Here is a 20,511-nt window from a genome sequence, read left to right on the forward strand (position 1 = left end):
AAGGCAGATGGGGTGGGAAGAAGCCCCAAGATTTCCCAGGGAGTGGATTGAGTAGCTGGGTTGTATTGGATGCAAAGGATCAGGGAGAGGAAAGGTAAGCCTCGGAGCCCCAGAAAGAGTCTGTCAGCCCCAGAAAGAGGCTGGTTGGTGTTGCAGGAGCAGGGAAGTAGAGGGAGATGAGGGCAGGGCCAGGACCAGAAGCGGTGCTCCTGGGGCCCATGAAAGGCACTGAGTTGGTCTGGGTGAGAAGGGTCAGGAAGCAGTATTGGTTCCCCAGGTGTCTGGGGCCCAAAGACTAGGAATGGCGGAGGGCCCAAACTAGGAGTATAGAAGGGCAGGGTGGGGGTGGGGGTGGGGGATGGAAGGGTGAATGTGGCTTAGGGAGTCCTGGCGGGGAGAGTTGCGCTATAGACTTACCCCAAGAGGCCTGAGGATGGTAGTGCAGGCTAGGAGAGTTAGCTGGTGGTGCAGGCCCAGGGAAGCAGAGAGGGGTGAAGGCGGGGCCAGGACCAGAAGCTGTGCTCCCCAAGAAGCCTGAGGATGGTAGTGCAGGCTAGGAGAGCAAAGGCATAATTTTTAAAAGGAAGAACGCTGTGGATGGGAAAAGTAAGAGCCCACGTAAGGACCTGATTTTGAATTCCCAGCACCTATGTGAGAAGCCAGGCAAATTGTCCAAACACCTGTAACCCCAGAGCTGTGGGGAATGGAGGCAGTTGGATCTCAGGGTCTGGCTGACTACCAGCCTTGCTCCAGGTTCAGTATGAAATCCTGACTCAAAGGAATAAGGATGAAAATGATAAAGCTGGATACCTGGCAACTTCCTCTGGCCTCTGTTCCATGCACAGGTATGCACAACCACACATACACATGTCCATATGCCACACATACGCATGCACACACATACACACACACACAATAAACATTCTATAAATGGCCAATTCAGACTTTCATTTTATCCCACTGATTTAGATTTCAAATTTGGCAGAAACTAAAGGACATCTAACTGGATTTAAAAGTCATCAGAGCATCACGTTGCAAGCTATAGCTAGAATTTAGTGCTTCAAAAGAACTGTAAAAGCTGACCACCCATAGAAAATGTTTAGAGCCAAATGGTCTTCTTTTCTCAGCAAAATCCATAGCACCTCGTAGTGTAAATGAGGTGGTTCAGGAAAGGCCACAGTGACTGCTGTTCCATAAACAAATAGCATGATACGGAATCATACCACAGTCATGCCGACAAGGTAAGCCAACTAAATATGTTAATACAACATTCTGATATCTACATTATTATGAAATATAAAATGTCAGTAAGGATACTTGTACACTGTCTCGTTTTCATAGATTTCCCTAAGGAAAAACATTACTTTATTTAAATAAGAAGTTAATTCCAGTATTCACCTCATTTGAAAATTTTTAAATGTAGTTAAAGCTTTTCTGGATGCGTATGCATCTTTCTTTAGTATAAATATAGATAACAAAGCCAGTGCTTCCTCCTAGGAAGAATCATGCTTATATCTGTGATGTGACATGGTTCTCCAACTTTCCACATTACTTCATTTGATTGTGCATCAGTCTCTCTTAGTCTGAGAGGGTCTTGAAGGCCAAAAATAAGGTTCGGTCAGTTAGGGTAGCACAAGTTCTTTGAAGAATGATATTTTTAAAGATTTACTTTTATTTTTAATTGTGTGTGTGTGTGTGTGTGTGTGTGTGTGTGTGGTGTGTGTGTGTGTATGTGTGTGTGTGTGTGTGTGTGTGTGTGTGTGTGTGTGTGTAGGGATATGAGTGCAGTTGATAGCAGAAGGCACCCGGTTTCCTGGAGCTGGAGTTACAGTTGTCTGTGCACCAGCCGACAGGGGTACTAGGTACAAAATGTGGGTCTTCTACAAGAGCAGCAAGTGCTCTTAGTCACTGAGGCATCTCTCCAGCCCTCAGTCACTGAGGCTTCTCTCCAGTCCTCTTTCATCAATTTGTTTTTTCAATGTGAAAAAGATCAATCAGAAAATTTTGATAAAAAGTAATTGGCTTTGAGAGAGCCTTATCAAAGAAAAAATCTTGGCAAGATATTTTTTTAAAGCGTACTCATGAAAAATTCATTCTTTATAAAACAATCCTTGCCATTTAACTAGAGTTTATGGCATTCACTGTACTATTGCTAGAATTTTTTCCCTTCTTTTATTCTTAATAGCTCTACTGATGGAAAAAATTAAGGCAGTATTTTTAATGGTGCGTGGGAGTCTTTACTGAGCACATATCTTGTTAACATATAGTGGAATATGTGCACATAATCTTTTAAACTACTCTCCTGGAGTCCATATAGTATGCAGTCTACTGAGGTGACTTTCTACCTGGGATTATAGCTCAAGCCATCTCAGTGCTGATGCTCTACTTTTTCCTATGCAGATTCAATAAGACAAGACTAATCAGAAGTCTTCACTGTAGAGGAATATATATTTGTGTGTTGACAGGAGACAAGTAGATAATTTTCAACATTCTAGTAGTACACAGAAAAGGCGAAGTAGTAAAAATTAGTTTTGCAATATAGCATACTTAACCCAATAAATCTAAAAGATTATAAGCTTAAAACATCATCAATATGAAATTGTCAATAACTATTTTGCATTGTTTTTACAGCAAGGCTTTGCATATCTCAGCTCAGGCTGCCTTAGAAGTGCTCAATAGCCACATGTTGCCAGCAACTGCCTTCAGAATCACAAATTAGAAGACACAGACTGAAAGTCTGAGTAATCATTGACGTTCTCACTGACTGCTCCTGTATTTGAAAATTTCTTCCTAATCAAATAGTTCCCATATTTTGCATTGCCCTCCATCATTGGGCATGACCTTCTTTGTCCCGAGCCTCCTGCAAATGACACTGTCCCTTCATTCTGGCCCTGTGATAGCTCTTCCCATTGCTAAGCTTGGCATAACAGCATTTCTCCTTAGGCCTGCTGCATGCATTATTTCTGACTATATGCAATATCTTTCATGCTGCTGTCCTCAACCCTTAAATTCCTTGGTCTCTATGCTTTTGGAGATAATCAATTCCTTTGTTGGGTCTTAAATTTGCCTTTCTTGGGGAAGACTTCCTTGAATTTCAAAGAATTCTCTGACAACAGCATCCGTCCATCATATTGCCTGCTGTCTTCATATCACTATGGAGGTTCCCCTTCCATTGACGAGGCATGTGTCAGATAACACAGTCTTGAACCACATAATAGGTGCAAAATTAGTGCTAATTAGTTGAACATAACTGATTGAATGAGTAAAAATATGGAAAGACTGGAAAAAGAAGGTGAATTGCTAGATGTTCCACAACCAGTCAGTGGTAGGTCCTGAACAGATGTCCAGTTGAGCTTACACAGCTCAAACGTTTAAGGATGGTAGTCTTAAAAGATAGGCTCATTCCTTACAGTTAGGAGAGGAGAGTTACAGGTATTCAAGTATCCAGGAATTTGGAGTCACATTCTAGTTTCACTGTTTCTGAAAACCTTACCACTGCTGATGAGAACACAGGCTGGTAATCCAATTATAGAATGTGTTGGTGCCTGGAGTGGACCTGTATCTAGGCAAATATCTCAAATTCTAATTCAAATTCATATGAAAAAATATTTGAGGATTTTCATAGTAATAGTATTTGTGTTGGCAAAGAATTGTAGTGTGGGTGTTCTTTATTTAATGTAATAAGTCACAAGCACACAAAATAAAAAAACATAATTCAAGGAAAATAGAAAAATAAGAACACATTAAACATATGAGAATGATTATATCTAAAACTTGGGTGAAATAGTAGTGGGGAATAAGAGCAAAATAAAATTAATGTCTTATACAAGTCATTGATTATTTAACCCTTAGAAATTAAAATTCAAAATTAAGAAAAAATAAAATGAATGTATGAATGTATATGTTTAAAGTGTTTACCTTTCTAACTCATACATACCCTAAAAATTGTTTTTACTGAATTTTTGTGTATTCATACAGAACATCTCAAACAATCTTAATCTTCTTTATACCCGTGTCCCCACCAGCACACTCCCATAGCCCCCCACTGAAGCTCATATACTCTGTCATCCCTGTTAATACCCACTGTGATGTCAGTGTCCCCAGATGTTCCCCAGTGCAAGTCCATCATTAATGTATATCTAGCCTACCTTGAGCGCATTAGCCTCTCTTGTTGAGTGTGTCTGTTTAAAGTGTTTACCTTTCTAACTCATGCATACAATTTTAGTTGCATTGTCTTTAAAAATTTTTGTTTTTCTCTCTTTTATTCCTTTCTTCTCTTACGCCCTCATCCTTTTTTCTTTCCTTTCCTATCCTGTCCTCTAGTTCTCCCCAGAGAGCTCCCAATTCCTATACTAATTTCCTCTGAAGAAGCTCTTCAATCATGAGCAGTTCCAGCACTGGCCTTAAAACTGGTGCTATTCCTGGTCCTCTAACTCAAGCTACTTTAACATCAACCTGCCTAACCTCAGAAACTGTCAGGTCAAACACAGCTCTATGCCAACTATCCTAGAAATAGAACCTTTAAAAGAGTTTTGAGAATTGATCTCTATCAATAGCTTAGTTCCGTTAACTTTGAAGATAAGACAAGGAATATAATTTCCCAAATGACACGTAGGTACTTAAAACATGATCTGTTGTAATTCTATCATCACTAATTACATTCTCTATTAAAATATCTGATTTTTACTTCCCTTCAACACCCTCTCCAAACTCTATCAAACTAACAAAAACTAATAACTCATGAGAATTAAATGAACAATGATCTATTTACCTCTTTTACTACCCTACAATACTAAGACTTCCTATCTATATTTCATTATTTTTCTCCCCAGTATATTATTTTCCTATTCCAATTGATTAATTAATAACTGATTCTCCTCATTCCAACAATGGTTAATGTATGTAATTTTAAAAAAAAAACTATACACTCCCCAAAAGGATACACAAGAACTCCTATGCTCATTTCATTAATTACTTTTATTGGCTCAACCAAATTTCTGGGTCTCTTTCACTGCTGCCACCAAACTATCTATAGGAATAGGGATTTTCCTGTGGGTTGGAGCAATAATCTTAGGCATCTGACATAAAACTAAAACAATTTTTATACATTTTTTTCTCCAAGGAACCGTTGTTGCACTCTTCCCTATTCTTATTATTATCAAAGCAATTAGACTATTCAATCAACCTATAGCTCTAGCCATCCGATTGGCTGTAAAGAGCATACCAAGTCATTTATTAATTCACCTGATTGGAGGAGCAACTCTATTTTTATCTTCTATTAGGTTACCACCATCTTTCATAACTCTCATTATTTCATTATTTCTAGCAATTCTAGAATTTGATATAGCCCTAATACTAGCCTATGTATTTACTCTCTTAGTTTATATACACTTAGTTTGATAACAGCCACTAACACACCTTTCCACACAGTAAATCCTAGACCATGACCACCGACAGGAGCTTTTTCAGCCTTTCTCCTGACTTCCAGCCTAGTAATACGATTCGATTTTAATCCAGTACCTCTTCTTTCCCTAGGTCTACCTGCTAACCCACTTACTACATATGAATGATGATGAGTCATTATTCATAAAGAGCTTTTCAAGGATATAATATTCCCATTGTCCAAAGGCCTACGATATGGTGCAATCTTACTTATTATTTCAGAAGTTTCCTTCTTTGCAGGTTTTTCTATCATTCTAGTCTAGCTCCTACACATGAACTTGGAGGGTGTTTACCACCAGCTGTTATTAACTCCTTAAACTTTCTTGAAGTTCCTCTCCTAAGTTCTACAGTTTTGCTAGCTTCAGTGTCTCTCTTTCTGAGCTCACCATAGCCTAATAGAAGGTAACCATCACTGTATGAATCAACTTCACCTAATTACTATTTTTCTAGGCCTCTGATTTATAATTCTCCAAGCACCAGAACACTTTGGATCTTCTTTTAACATCTCAGACAGAAGTTAAGGACTACCTTCTTTATAGCTACTGGATTCTATGGGCTTCGGGTAACTATCAGCTCTACCTTGCTTCTAAGTTACTTACTCCAACAGTTTAAATATCATTTCTTTTCAAAATAACTTTTTGGTTTTGAGGCAGCAGCCTGATACCAACATTTGGTAGATATTGCTTGACTCTTTCTCTATCAGTCTATTGATGAAGATCATATTTTGTTAGTATTAACTAGTACACTTAACTTCCACTCAAATAGTTCTGGTAAACACCATAAAGCACAGATGATGTTCAAATCTAAAGCTATTACAGTGTTAAAATTATTACTCCATCCTTTGCAATTATCCCATTGATTTTATTTTCAAAAAGTAATGTAATCTGAATTAACACTGTTCCAAATAGCTTTGTTATTAGTTTTTTAACCCCTCTAACCTTCACCAGAATAATGAAAATAGCCTAAGATTTTCAGTCCCTCTTTTAGTCTTTATTACCTGCCTTCTCCCCCCTATACTTTTAGTTAGCCAGAACCACTTATCCAATGAATCACACACACACACACACACACACACACACACACACACACACACATCTTCATCTCAATATTAGCTTCCTTACAAATCTTTTTAATTGTAACATTCTCTGCAACTGAACTTGTGTTGTTTTTCATTTTATTTGAAGCCATACTTACACCAATCCTAATTGTTATTACCAAACAGAATGCTTAAAGGTTGGGCTCTATTTCCCACTTCTTGTTCCTGTAATTTACACTCACAACTCTACTTGAATATTATGATTTCTCATCCTAAGCTTTCAACAAGCACCAATACATTTAATGTAATCTAATCATATTTTACAAATTGCAATCACAGTGGCATTTATGATTAAAATACCCTGTACAAAGTCCATTTATGACTTCCCAAAGCTCATGGTGAAGCTACAGTTACTGGATGCAGAGTCCTAGTAACCATTTTACTAATTCTGGGAGGTTATGAATGATACAAATTGCAATTATATTTGATCTTATCATCAAAATTTTAGCTTACTCATTTAGTCTCTTATCCTTAGGAGAAATAGTAATAATCAGGTCTATCTGCCTTTGACAAATTATTTTAAATTGTTAATTGCTACTCCAGTAAGTCACATGGCATTAGTTATTGAAGCAGCCCTAATCCAATACCCCTGAAGTTATACAGGCACTACAGCCCTACTAATGAGCTCTAAGTTCATCTAATCACTAAGATTTTGTGTTTCCAACACAGACTATGGAGGCATTTGCAGTTGCACCTTACTCTTAGTCCATGGACTTCAAACAATCATCTGACTAACAGCAGCTTGATGAACACTAAGTAGCCTAGCTAACCTGGCATTATCTCCATCAATCAATTTAATCAGAGAGAAACTCATTATTATATCTTCATTCTCCCACTATTTACTTTATTCTTTTATACATTAGTCACTTTCCAAAGAGATAAATTAAGCACCTATATAAAATATATTCCATTACTGTAGTCCTACATTCCCTTAATCCTCCTAACACCTAATCCTAAATTCATTACTGGACACCCATAATGTAAATAGAGTTTATTAAAATATTATACTATGAATCTAAAAATGAAATTTTATAGCTTCTTATTTACTGAGAAAGTAAGCAGGAACTAATAACACTCCTAATCTTTTATAGGATAAAAGTAATCCATTGGTCTTAGGAAATGAAAACTTGATGCAACTCCAATTAAAAGTGTGTAATATAACTCAATTATCTTCCTTATACATCTCATACTTAGAATTTATCTATTCCTCTCTATAATCCAAATAACTAAATTTATTGACTTCCCTGATATATTACTGCCTGTATCAAATATTCATTTATTCTCAATTTATTTCTTATACTCATTTTCTTTTACATCAGCAATGAACTAGTTTTTTTCTCTAATTGACATTGAGGAACCATTAATACCATAAAATTAACTCTGAGTTTTAAATTTGATTATTTCTCAAGAATATTTATCCCAGTAACCCTCCTTATAACATGGTCAGTCATAGAATTCTCATCATGATATATGCATTCAAATCCTAACTTAAACCTATTTGTTAAGTATCTTCTTTTTCCTGGTAACAATGATTACTCTTCTCTCAGCTAACAATTTGTTCCAGAATTCATTGGTTGAGAAGGAGTTGGAATTATATTATCCCTTCTAACTGGCTGATGATTTGGTTGCTCCAACACCATCACTGCAACATCCAAGCAATCTTTTTTAACTGTATTGGAGATATTAGATTCATTTTGTCTGTAGCTTGATTTTGTACAAATTTTAATTCCTGAGAACTCCAACAAATTTTTATAAACAACTCAAATGTCATCAAGGTTTACCTTTTAGATCTTTTATTCCCAGTTCCTGGAAAATCTGCACAATTTGTCTCCACCCCTGACTCTTTCTGCTAGAGAAGAGCCAACACCTGTTTGTTTTACTTCATTGAAGCATTATAACTGTTGCAGAAATGGTTCTACTCATCCGATTTTACCTTCCTACAAGCAAGAATCAAATTATTCTCACACTATACTAAGTCTAGGAACATTAGCAGCCTTATTTGCAGTTATTTGTGCTCTGACCCAAAACAATATTAAAAACTTGTAACCTTCTCCAAATCAAGCCAATTAGGCTTACTAATAGTAACTCTAAGGATTAACCAACCACATCTTGCACTTCTTCATATTTGCACTCATGGTTTTTGTTGCTGTTGTTTGTTTACTCATGTTTTTTAAGCCATATTATTTATATGCTGTGGGTCCTAATTCATAGCCTAAGTGATGAGCAAGACTTCTGTAAAATAAGAGTTCTTGGCAAATCTATACCATACACCACTTCTTGTCTAGCCATTGGTAGCCTAGCACTTACAGAAATACCCTTTCTTACAGGCTTCTCTTCAGAAGACCTAAACATTGAAGCTGCAGATATGTCAAATACAAACGTTGAGCTCTACTAATTACACTAATCACAACCTCCCTTAGAGCTGCCTGCAGTGCACACACAGTAACTTTTTCACCATGATAACTAAACCTCATGTCTCACCATTAATCTCTATCAACGAAAATAACCCACAACTCACAAATGCTATTAACTGCTTAGCATGTGGTAGCTTATCATGGGATATCCTATCTCAAACAATGTTCACCATATAAATACCCAGTAATAACTATACTATTTTGCTTAAAATTAGCCACTTTAACTGTCACTATCTTAGGACTTATCATCGCAATAGATAGAATTCAACAACATAACATCCAAATTTACTTCCCCATCACACAATTTTTCCTCCCTCCTAAGGTATTTTCTCTGAGCCATTCACCACTTAATTCCAACTAAAATATCATTTGTCAGCCAAAACAGAGCATCCAATTTACCAAATATAACTTGACCTAAAAAGTCTGTCCCCTAAATAATTTCTGCAGTCCAAATTCTTGCTTCAATCACCATATCCAACCAAAAGGCCTTATTAAACTTTACATTCTTTCCTTTTTAGTAACCTTACCTGCTATTCCACTTCCTATATGTTGTTAATTTCCATGAGTAATTTCAATAACATGAAAATGCTAACAAATAAAGTTCACCCTGCAGCCAACACCAACTGTATTGCTTTTCTGCTGCTCTGATAGAAACACTGACCCAAGCAATTTATAGAAGGAAGAGTTTATTTGAGCTTACAGTTCCAGGGGAATTACAGTCCGTCATGGCAGGGAGGCATGGTGGCTAAAGGTGGTTGGAGCAGGAGCAGCAGAAGCTAAGCTCTCACATCATCACACAGGCACAGGAAGCAAGAGTAGGAATGATAGGCATTTGGGCAACTTCTTCCTGTGGCTTGCTTGTGCCCTCTGGGCCTGCTTGGGCCCAATCACGTATATACCACTTCCATTTGATAATGGATTGTTGTTGTGCACATCCTACCTTATGGCTTGGGGAGTCAGATAACACCCAGGTCATGATGGGCAGCTTCGGTCACATGGTGACTTGGTGGCCCATTGTGAAACATTCAGTTTCCACTAAGGCCCAATAGCAGGCTAAGAGCTGTCTCTCAAAGGGAGAATAGTTGTCCACAGATGAAGGCAAAGCCTTACTCCAAAATCCCAATGGCCTCCATTGTGATTCCCTTATAGGAGCCTGCCAGAAACTCCAAACAGCATCTCTATCTACCACTGATATCTCAAGCAACATCAGGTCTGCTAGATCACATGGCTCAAGAGGCAGAGCAGCTTGTACAGCAAGCTGAACCCGTTGAAGGGCCCTTTCCTGTTCCAGGCCCCACTCAAAGGTAACTGCCTTCTGAGTAACTTGATATATGGGTTGTAGTAACACACCCAGATGAGGAATGTCCTGCCTCCAGAATCCAAACAGGCCCACTAAGTGCTGTGCTTCTTTCTTGGTGGAGGGAGGGGCCAAGTGCAACAACTTATTCTTCACCTTAGAAGGAATGTTTCTGCATGCTCCACACCACTGAATTCCTAGAAATTTCACTGAGGTAGAAGGCCCTTGAATTTTGGTTAGATTTATTTCCCATCTTCTCATGCACATATGCTTTACCAAGTCCAGACTGTTTCCAACCTCCTGCTCACTGGATCCAATCAGCATAACATCATCAATATAGTGACCAGTGTGATATTTTGTGGAAGAGTTAGGCCATCAAGATCCCTTCTAACCAAGTTATGGCACAATGCTGGAGAGTTAATATGCCCTTGAGGCAGGACAATAAAGGTATACTGTTGGCCTTGCCAGCTAAAAGCACATTGGTTCTGGTGGTCCTTATGAACTAGTATTGAGAAGAAAGCATTTGCCAAATCAATAGCTGCATACCAGGTACCAGGTACCAGGAGTTGCTCAAGTAAGGAAACCACATATGGTGTAGTAGCTGCAATTGGAGTCACTACTTGATTAAGTTTTTGATAGTCAACTGTCATTTTCCATGACCCATCTGTCTTCTGCACAGGCCAAATAGGAGAGTTAAAGGGAGATGGGATAGACAATAACACCCCTGCATCTTCCAAATCCTTGATAGTAGCACTAATTTCTGCAATCCCTCCAGGGATGCGATACTGGTTTTGGTTCACTATTTTCCCTGGAAGAGGCAGTTCCAGTGGTTTCCATTTGGCCTTTCCAACCATAATAGCCCCCACTCCACAGGTCAGGGAACCAATGTGGTGATTCTGCCAATTCCTAAGTATATCCATCCCAACTATACATTCTGGTACTGGGGAAATAACCACATGAGTTCAGGGACCCACTGGACCCACTGTCAGTCGAACTTCAACCAAAACTCCATTTATCATCTAATCTCCATAAGCCCCTACTTTAACTGGAGGGCCACAATGCTTTTTAGGGTCTCCCAGAATCAGTGTCAATTCAGAACCAGTATTCAATAGGCCGCAGAAAGTCTAATTATTTCCTTTTTCCCAGTGTATAGTTACTTCAGTAAAAGACCGCAGGTACCTCTGGGGAAGACTGGGGGAAAGGTGAACAGCATAACTCTTTGGTATTGTGACAGGTCCTTCCTCAAGAGCACCCAGACTCACCTTCATTCAAGGGGTTCTGAGTCCACAAGATGTCTTAAGTCTGGAAATTGGTTGACTGAGTGAGATTCTCTATTGCTACGATCCAGTACTAACCTCCTGTCATTTGACTTAGAGCTTTTCTGCTTATACAGATCAAATAAAACCTTAGTAGGCTTCTTATGTATTTGGTCCCTGGAAACACCATGATTGATTAGCCAGTACCACAGGTCCATTCTAGTCATGCCATTGTAGGTATTGATTTGCCTTTGCCTCCCATTACAATAAGTGCGCTCACCTTGTCTTTGGTAATTCAATACTGCCACCTGACCCCGACTCCAAGGTCCTGTTACACCTATTACATTTACATTTAATTTATGCAATTGAGCAGCAGCATCTCCAACTGTAAGATTCAGCATAAGGAAAAGAGCAAAAACAAAGCTCTTCAAACGTTCTGGTGTCTCTCTCGGTACTTTCCATTTTATAAAATCAGTAAAAGGCATATCCTCTGGACCCTCCCATTGTGGAAGATCTGGTTTTTCACTGAGAATCCACTCGAGCATGCCAATTTGCCTGAGCCTTGCAATCCCTTCATCAACACTAAGCCAAGGGATATCAGGTATCTCCAGCTCTCTGTCAGTAGGCCACCTTTTGATAAATACCTCAGCCAACCAATCAAATAAACTTTTAACACCTTTTTTAACAGTGTAAGCTTCCATATCAAACCTAGAATCTCCAGTCAGGGGGCCTGTGTCAATAAACTCAGCCTGATCCAAATTCACTAAATTCTTTAGTGGTATAGCACCAGGGGCCTGCTTAGCTTTGAGTTTGGTTATAGGTCTAGAGGCAACAATAACTTGGCCCTGACAGACATCAACTTTGTCTTGCTGAATGGGATTAGTTTCCTCAGGCAAGGGTGGGGAGGGTGGGTGTGCTGAGGGTGTGGCAGTTAATTCATCAGGTGAAGTAAATTCCTCAGAGTCTGAGGATTTTGAATCCTCTTCAGGGTTCTCCCACACGTCTCCGCCCCACATGTCAGGATTCCAATCTTTCCCTACCAATGCCCTCACCTTTACTGCTAACATCCTTCAAGGCTGGGAATTATGTTTGCGTTGTAGATCAGGCAAATATGTAATAAGGGTTCCAGCTTGATTTTCTGCAGCTTTAAGCTCTCTGGCTGCTGGAGAGAAGATTCTCTTCCAGAGCACACTTGGAAACTTTTAAACTGTTGATTTGAATCAGGAGCTTGTCAATTTTATCATTAAGCTCATTGTTTATCTTCGTCACTTTATCCAGAGATGCTAGAAGTAACCAGCCAGCATCACTATTTTTCTTATTTTTCCACAAATTGTCAAAGGTTTTATGTATAGAGTCACTAAATTCCTTGCTCTTCACAAAAGGTGAGTTAGAAGTGTGCTTATCTCCACAATTGTTTCAAATAGTCTACACCATGGGTTTTCCGTGCTCTCCATGCTACCTGAAGACGCTGAGTTGGAGAGCCTGCTCCAGATACCAACAAGGCCATTAAAGAAATTCACCCTTTCAATTCTGTTTCTCTAGAATCATTCCTGGTGGAACTGTAAGCTCAAATAAACTCTTGCTTGGGTCTATAAATTGTTTCTATCACAGCAACAGAAAAGTGACTAATACACCAACCATCTAGTGCAACTACATATAGCTACAATACCTATTCCATCCTCCCTACTGACCCTACTTCTTCCCCATCATAAACTACCCAATTCCTGTATTATTACGTTCAACAACTAACTCTATTTCAACAAAATTAGTAAATCAAAATACCAATATTATCTCTATGAATAAACCAAGAACTAACCAATTAGATCACCATGTCTCAGGATATTCCTCCAAAGCTATAGCTATACAGTACAGCCCAAAACAACTAATAAAGCACCTAAATAAAATTTAAAAACTATTAATCCTCAAAATTATCCCCAACAAACCTAAAACAATAAGAATACAAAATTCTTCAGACAGCATAATTTACATGTACAACTATATATTCAATATATTTGTGTTTGTGTACACATATACAAACACACACATGAAAAAGACTAGAAGCAACCAAAGTGTTAACATATTCATCATTGGCTGTTGCAGTCTACTTTGGTTTACATTTGTACATCTTGTCTTCAGTTTTCAAACTTCCTAATAATAGTCTTGATGGGCTTTATAGTATTGTTTTATTTATTTATTTTTTAAAGGATATTGTTTTTGTAAAATTTTGTTGATTTTTTAATGTATTTCATACAGTGCATCTTAATCATCTTTATACCCCCTTTTCCATTGCACTTTCCGATAGCCTTCCCCCAATACAATTCATACATTCTGTCATTTGTGGTTAAGGCCTATCAAATCCAGTTAGTGTTCCCAGACGTCCCTCAGTGCAAGTTCATCCGCTGAGGTCTATCCAGCCTGTCTAGGGTCCCTCTCTTTAAGAAGGTCAGCTCTTCCTCATCCAGCTGCCAAAAGTTCTGCAGTTAAGATTGGGGCCTGTGTCCATTTCCACAGTCCTGTGCTGGGCTTTGCCTGCTTGAGTCTGCATGGGTCTTGTGTGGCTGACACCATTTCCATAGGTTCATATGAACAAGGTCCCAGGAGCCTGTAGGACTCTATTTCCATATGGTCATGCACCTCCTCCTTGGCTCTTAAAATCTTTCCACCCCTTCTTCTTCAATTATCTCTGAGCCCTGCGTGGGTAGGGTTTAATATAGGACTCTTGTCCAAGGACCCACGCTCTGCAGACTCTTATTCTCTATGCTTTGGCCATTTGTGTCCTTTTGTACTCATGGCCCTCTATTGCATGAGGGAGTGTCATTGATAAGAGTTGAGAGATGCATTAGTGTTCTCTCTACTGCTTGTTCAGCTACATTCCATGAGTCTTGGGTATAGAGGTTGCACTGTAAATTTGTCACTTAGACTTGGGAAATTCACAGACAATCTCTGTGTACGATTAGTTGTGGAACTCTGTAATAATCTCCATCTATTACAAAAGAAGCTTCTTTGATGAGTTGTGCCTTGGATATTTGTCTGTAAATATAAGGTTCCATATTTTGAACATAGAAATAAATTACATTTTTCTAGGGATGTGATAAGATCTATGTCCTCTCCAGTCATGTATTTGTCTGTCTTTACAGTACTACACATGAGTTTTCTCCCACTGAGTGGGCTTTAATTTCAATTAGGTAGAAGTTGGTTATCCCTAAGGCAAAAGTGCTATTACTGCTCCAATACAGCTTGCTGTGCCGATCATTGATGTGGCTATTATGCCTTAAAACTGAGGTTGGATCATCAATTGATGTTCTCCCTTAGTGGCTTGTGTAGTGCTCTCCAAACTATAACACCTAGTCTTCAGGGAGTAGACTTCCAAGTCAGTTCCAGCTCCATTGCTCCAAATCTTGTGTGTGAAATATGTCCTGTCTTCAGCAATAGGGTCTTACCTTCAAGTTCTAGGTAGCAATCAAGGGCTGTGGCAATAGTATGCGTAATTTTGGGAGTCTCGTGGACTACCCTGGCCAACAACTCAAGGAGAGGTTTCTCTTGTCCACCTCAGACCTTTTTCCTAACCTATTTTCCTGCCTTCTTTCCTGTCCTCTGTCTAAATCTTATATGCATCTTCTTCCCTGTTTGCTCTGTTCACTTTTTACTAATTTACAGCAGCCCCTTAGAGATAAACAGCTGTTTGAGAAGCATTGGAGTGTTCTATATCGTCTTCTCAACAGTCTAACTTATAGAAAAGCTTTTAGGTGGACATGTTGACCATGCTGTCACCATAGATAACTTGACCAAATTATCCCGACAACACAGTGCCCCTGCTTCCTGTAGCTGACGCTCCTCTCAGCTCAGCTTCCCAGCCATGGCTACATGACCAGTTTACTTTTGTTTGGTTGGTTGTTTTGTTGTCACTTAATCCTATTTAGTTGGATCATTCAGAGAATAAACTGAGACTGTCATATCCCAGGGCATGGGTGTATAAAGATGGATGTATATAGTTCTCAAATTCTAGAATATTGTCAATGAAATGGAGAGGTTAAGAAAGAAATTTCTTCATAAACTAAAACTTATAGTCTTAGTTACAAGAGATCCTGATGGTTATTTTGATATCACTCCTTTTTAGCCATAAATTTGTATTTGTATACTAAACTCTTCACAGCTAGCAGTCAAATTAGCTGGGAACTAAGAACAAATCAGCACAATGAGACTCTGAGTGCTATTCACATACTGTTATCTCAAGATGGTGAAAATTGGGACAAATAAAGGACATAAAAATAGTGAAAACAAAAGACATGAAAAAGTAATGCAGTTGTGGCAGAAATAATCCAAAGTCCAAACTATGCACCCACTTTGCTTAAAAGGTTCTAGGTACCGTAAATGAAGAGTGAGAAGGAATTTTAAAAAGCAATCAAGGACAGCATGCATACCCTCCTTAAACCTGGGACAAATACACGAAAAAGAATAGTAACTTCTACGTGACAGAATGTGTGAGAGATATAGACTCAGGACCAAGCTTGCAAGGACTTTAGTGACAATTGATAGACTGAGAACAGATGCTGACAGGTTTGCTAACAGTGAGGGAGATATGCTATCTTATTTACAACTGACCCACACGTTTCAGCAAGGCATTGATTGAAAAAAAAAAGGGGTCATTGGACACTGTGATTGTGGAAACCAATTCTTTTAAAAGTTTATTTTATTTTTTTATAATTTTAAAAAATTGAATAACCAAATGATTAGAAGAAGCATTTCGTTACAGCTTTAACATATTCAGTGACAGATTCCAGAGCAAGGATACATCTCTTTCAAAAATGATTGTAAATTTTTAGGTTCACAGTTGAATTAATGCAGTCATACAATATTAAACTCAGTATAAACCCTGTAAGACATAAAATTAAATGAGTTTTTACACTTTAAAGAAGATCTCCATTTCATTTTAAGATATGCTATTTCCTACATTTATAATGCCACTAACACATGTTTGCACATGAGTATTTAATCTCTATGTATTTGTTTATTAATAGTCACAGTCGGTCGTACTCAGATCCTTAACCTGAGTATGGATATAAAGTCATCAGGTAGATTTCACTGGTAATATTTATTACTTCTACTATTTAACATGAAGTAAATTATTTTTTAATTTTTAATAATTACATGATTAGAAGAAGCATTTCACTACAGCTTTAACATATTCAGTAACACACTCCAGAGCAAGAGCACATCTGTTTCACAAGTGGCTGGAAGTTTCTAGGCTCACATTTGAATTAATACAGTTATACAATATTGAACTCTGTAAAAACCCGTAAGACATAAAATTGAATGAGATTTAACCTTTAAAAAAGATCTCCATTTCATTTTAGAATATATTTTTTCTTGCAGAAAGACTCATTGTTTTTGCTACTAACACTGAGATGTTGGCACATGCATCTCTAATCTGTATGTATCTGATTATTACTAGTCATAATTGGTTGCACTTGGATCCTTAGTGCCTGTGTATGTGTAGAAAGTCATTAGGTAGGTTTCGGTGGTAATGTTTATTACCTCTACTAATTAACATGATGTAAATTTCCATGCTTCTTCCTCAAATATAATACATTTTAAAAAGTTGTTGATTTTTTTTTTCTTTGTGTGTGTATATCACACAGAACATCCCAAACCATCTTATTCAACTGTACACCCACTTCCCAGATAGCACCCTCCCATAGCCTCCCTCCCCCCACTACAGCCCTTAACTCTGATATCCCTGCTAGTGTCTGCTGTATTGTCAGCACCCCCGGCCATTCCCCAATACTTGCCCTTCTGGTAAATCTAGTCAGCCTATCTAGAGGTCTTTGTTTTAGGAAGGTCAGCTCTTCATCATCTAAGCAGCAATCAGTTGTCAATATTCCTTTAGATAAGATTTCGGTCTGCTGTTCATCTTCCCAGTTCTATGCTGGGTTACTATCTGGGAGTCCCTTTGGCCACCCTGGCCAACAACTCAACAGAAGGTATCTTCTATCTGGCATCATTGCCTGTTATGTAGCCTTTAGCTATACATAGGGACTCTTAAAAAATTATATTGGCCCGGACTCTTAAAAAATTATATTGATCTCATTAATCTTTGGTTATACTTTCCTTTTGGGTGTTTAAGACGCTACAGTTGGCCCAGAAATATCAATTTATTTTTACTTTTAAGGCCATTTGAGGACCTGTTCCTCAGGGGTCACATGGGCTTGGGAGGAGCCCCTGGCTCCTTTCTTTTACCAGTTCCACATATGTAAAGATAAGTCAAAGGTCCTGCTTGACCATGGATGGCTTCACTTGGAAGTGTGGAGGAAATGATTCCTCTGTGTTGACCCTCCTTTTCATAGACTGGACACTGGTTCAAGTCCATCTCATGGGGTCTCCTTGGCCTCCTTGATCAAGAGAACAGGTGACCCATCACAACTGTAGGACATTTTGAGAGATGCTCATAGTCCTCTGGAACTAGTCGACCTAGGAGGGCAAGGAGCAAAAACTGTCCTTTATGTCCTTCTGACCAAATTATTATAGGTCTCAAAGTATGTCTATTAAACATCCAAGAGGATTACTTCCACCAGTCTGGTACTTTTAATTACTTTTCATCATGTAGATAAATCTTGGGCAAAGACCAGTTGTTCTCAGATAAACCTTACCTAGATATATACTTCTTGATTTGCTATGTATAATTTGTCAGTAGGTTGTTGGAGTAATATGGTTCCCTCTGGTTTTTAAAATTAGCTAGGCATTATTTATCTCTCGCATTGTCTCACCCATCCATCATGGATTCCCCAATTAAGGTGCCCCCATTTCCCCCCTTTCTCCCTTAATAATACCCTTCTCCTACGGTCCTACCTCTTTTGAATTGCTTCTTTACCTTTATACCCTAGGTTTCTTGTATACCCCTCCCTCCCCTCTCCCTTAACCTAACCCAATTTTTATCCATATCTCCCTTATTAAGTCCTGTTTTCTACTTTTTTTCTCTTTCAGGCCCTTTCTTTTCCTTTACCTCTCTGTTTCTTTTCGATTATCCTGGTTCCTGTAGTTATGTCTGGATACATACTCATTTATCACAGTTTGGTTGTAGGATTCACATATGAGGGAGAACATATGTCAATTTTTTTTCTGAGTCTGTGTTACTTAACTTAGTATAACAGTTTCTAGTTCCATCCATTTACCTGCAAATTTCACGATTTTGTCTTTCTTTACTGCTGAGTAAAACTCCATCATACAAATGAACCACATTTTCATAATTCACTCATCAATTGAGGAACACTTAGGTTGCTCCTATTTCTTAGCTATTGTGTAAAAAGCAGTAACAAACATGGATGTACAAGTGTCTCTGCAATAGGATGAATAATTTGGGTATATGCCAAGGAGTGGTATAACTGGGTCACATGGTAGGTTCATTCGTAGTTTTTTAAGAGTTCTCCACACTGCTTTCCACAGGGATTGAACAAGTTTGCACACCCACCAGCAGTGGATGAGTGTTCCCTTTTCCCACATCCTTGCCAGAATTTGTCACTGTGTCTTCAGATCTTAGCCATTCTCAGTGTGGTAAGATGAAATCTCATTATGGCTTTAATTTGCATTCCCATGATGACTAAAGACTTTGATTTTAATTTTTTCTTTATTTTATATAAAAGCATTTGCCTGTTTTTATGTAAGGGCACCCATGTTTTTCAATTCATTTGGAGGCCAGAAGAGGACCTCGAACCCCCTGGAACTGGAGTTATATATAGTTGTTAGCCACCATATGGGTGCTGGGAACTAAACTCAGGTCTTCTGCAAGAGCAGTCAATGCTCTTAACCTCTAAGTCATCTCTCCAGTCCTCCTGAATGTTTTAAGTATTTCTTGGGTCATTTGCGTTTCATTTTTGAGAATTCCCCATTAAGCTCCCTGGTTTAGAAAATACTTTCCAATACCTATATCTTGTAGGTTTTTGCCATTTTTTTCTAACAGTTTCAAAGTTTCAGGCTTTACATTGAGGTCTTTGATCCATTTGGAATTGACTTTTGTGCAGGGTGAAAGGTAGGGGTTTAGTTTCATTCTTCTACAAGTGGAGATCCAGTTTTGCCAGCACCATTTTCTGAACATGCTATCTTTCCTCCAGTGAATGTTCTTGGTTCCTTTGTCAAATATCAAGTGGCTGAAATGGAATGTACTCATATTTGGGTCTTCAATTTTGTTTCATTGATCAATGGGTCTATTTTTGTGCCAGTACCATGGTATAGTAATGCCCCCAGTATTGCTCTTAGTGCTCAGGGTTGCTTTGGCTATCCAAGGTCTTTTGTGCTTCCATATAAATATTAGGATGTCTTTTTCCAATTTTGTGAAAAATGTCATGGGGATTTTGATTGGCATTGCATTGACTCTATAAATGGCTTTTGGTAAGATGGTCACTTTCACAATATTAATTCTTCCAATCCATGAGCATGGGAGTTCCTTCCATCTTCTGATGTGTTCCTCAATCTTTCTTTAAAAATTTAAAATTTTCATTACAGTGGCCTTTAATTTCTTTGGTGAGGTTTATTTGAGATATTTTATATTTTTGCAGCTATTGTGAATGGGAGTGTTTTCCATGTGCTCTTTCTCTGATTCCTTGTTATTGGTATATAGAAAGGCTACAGACTTTTGTAGGTTAATTTTGTAACCTGCCACTTTACTGACTGTTTTATTAATTTCTAGGAGTTTTCTGGTTGAATTTTTGGCATCTCTTAGATATAATATCATATCATCTGCAAAAAGGGATCATTCGATCTCTTCTTTTCCATTTATTACTCTTTTAATTTCCTGCTCTTGTCTTATTGCATGAATTTCAAGCACTATGTTAAAGAGAAGTAGAGATAGTGGACAGCCTTTTCTGGTTCCTGATTTCAGTGGGAATGCTTCCAGTTTTTCTTCATTTAGAATGCTGTTGTCTGTGGGGTTGTTATATATGGCTTTAATTATGTTGAGGTATGTTCCCTCCAGTCCAATTCCCTCTAGGACTTTGAACATAAATGCATGCTGAA

At 38.3% G+C, this 20,511-nt stretch overlaps 1 pseudogene; it reads left to right on the forward strand.

Annotated features, from left to right (window-relative positions):
- Positions 1–4,889: 4,889 nt before the first annotated feature.
- On the forward strand, positions 4,890–8,933 carry LOC115066906 (annotated as a pseudogene).
- The last annotated feature ends 11,578 nt before the right edge of the window (positions 8,934–20,511 follow it).

This window comes from Nannospalax galili, unplaced genomic scaffold (assembly GCF_000622305.1).
Source record: "Nannospalax galili isolate Female #2095 unplaced genomic scaffold, S.galili_v1.0 scaffold1084, whole genome shotgun sequence".
Classification (NCBI taxonomy): domain Eukaryota; kingdom Metazoa; phylum Chordata; class Mammalia; order Rodentia; family Spalacidae; genus Nannospalax; species Nannospalax galili.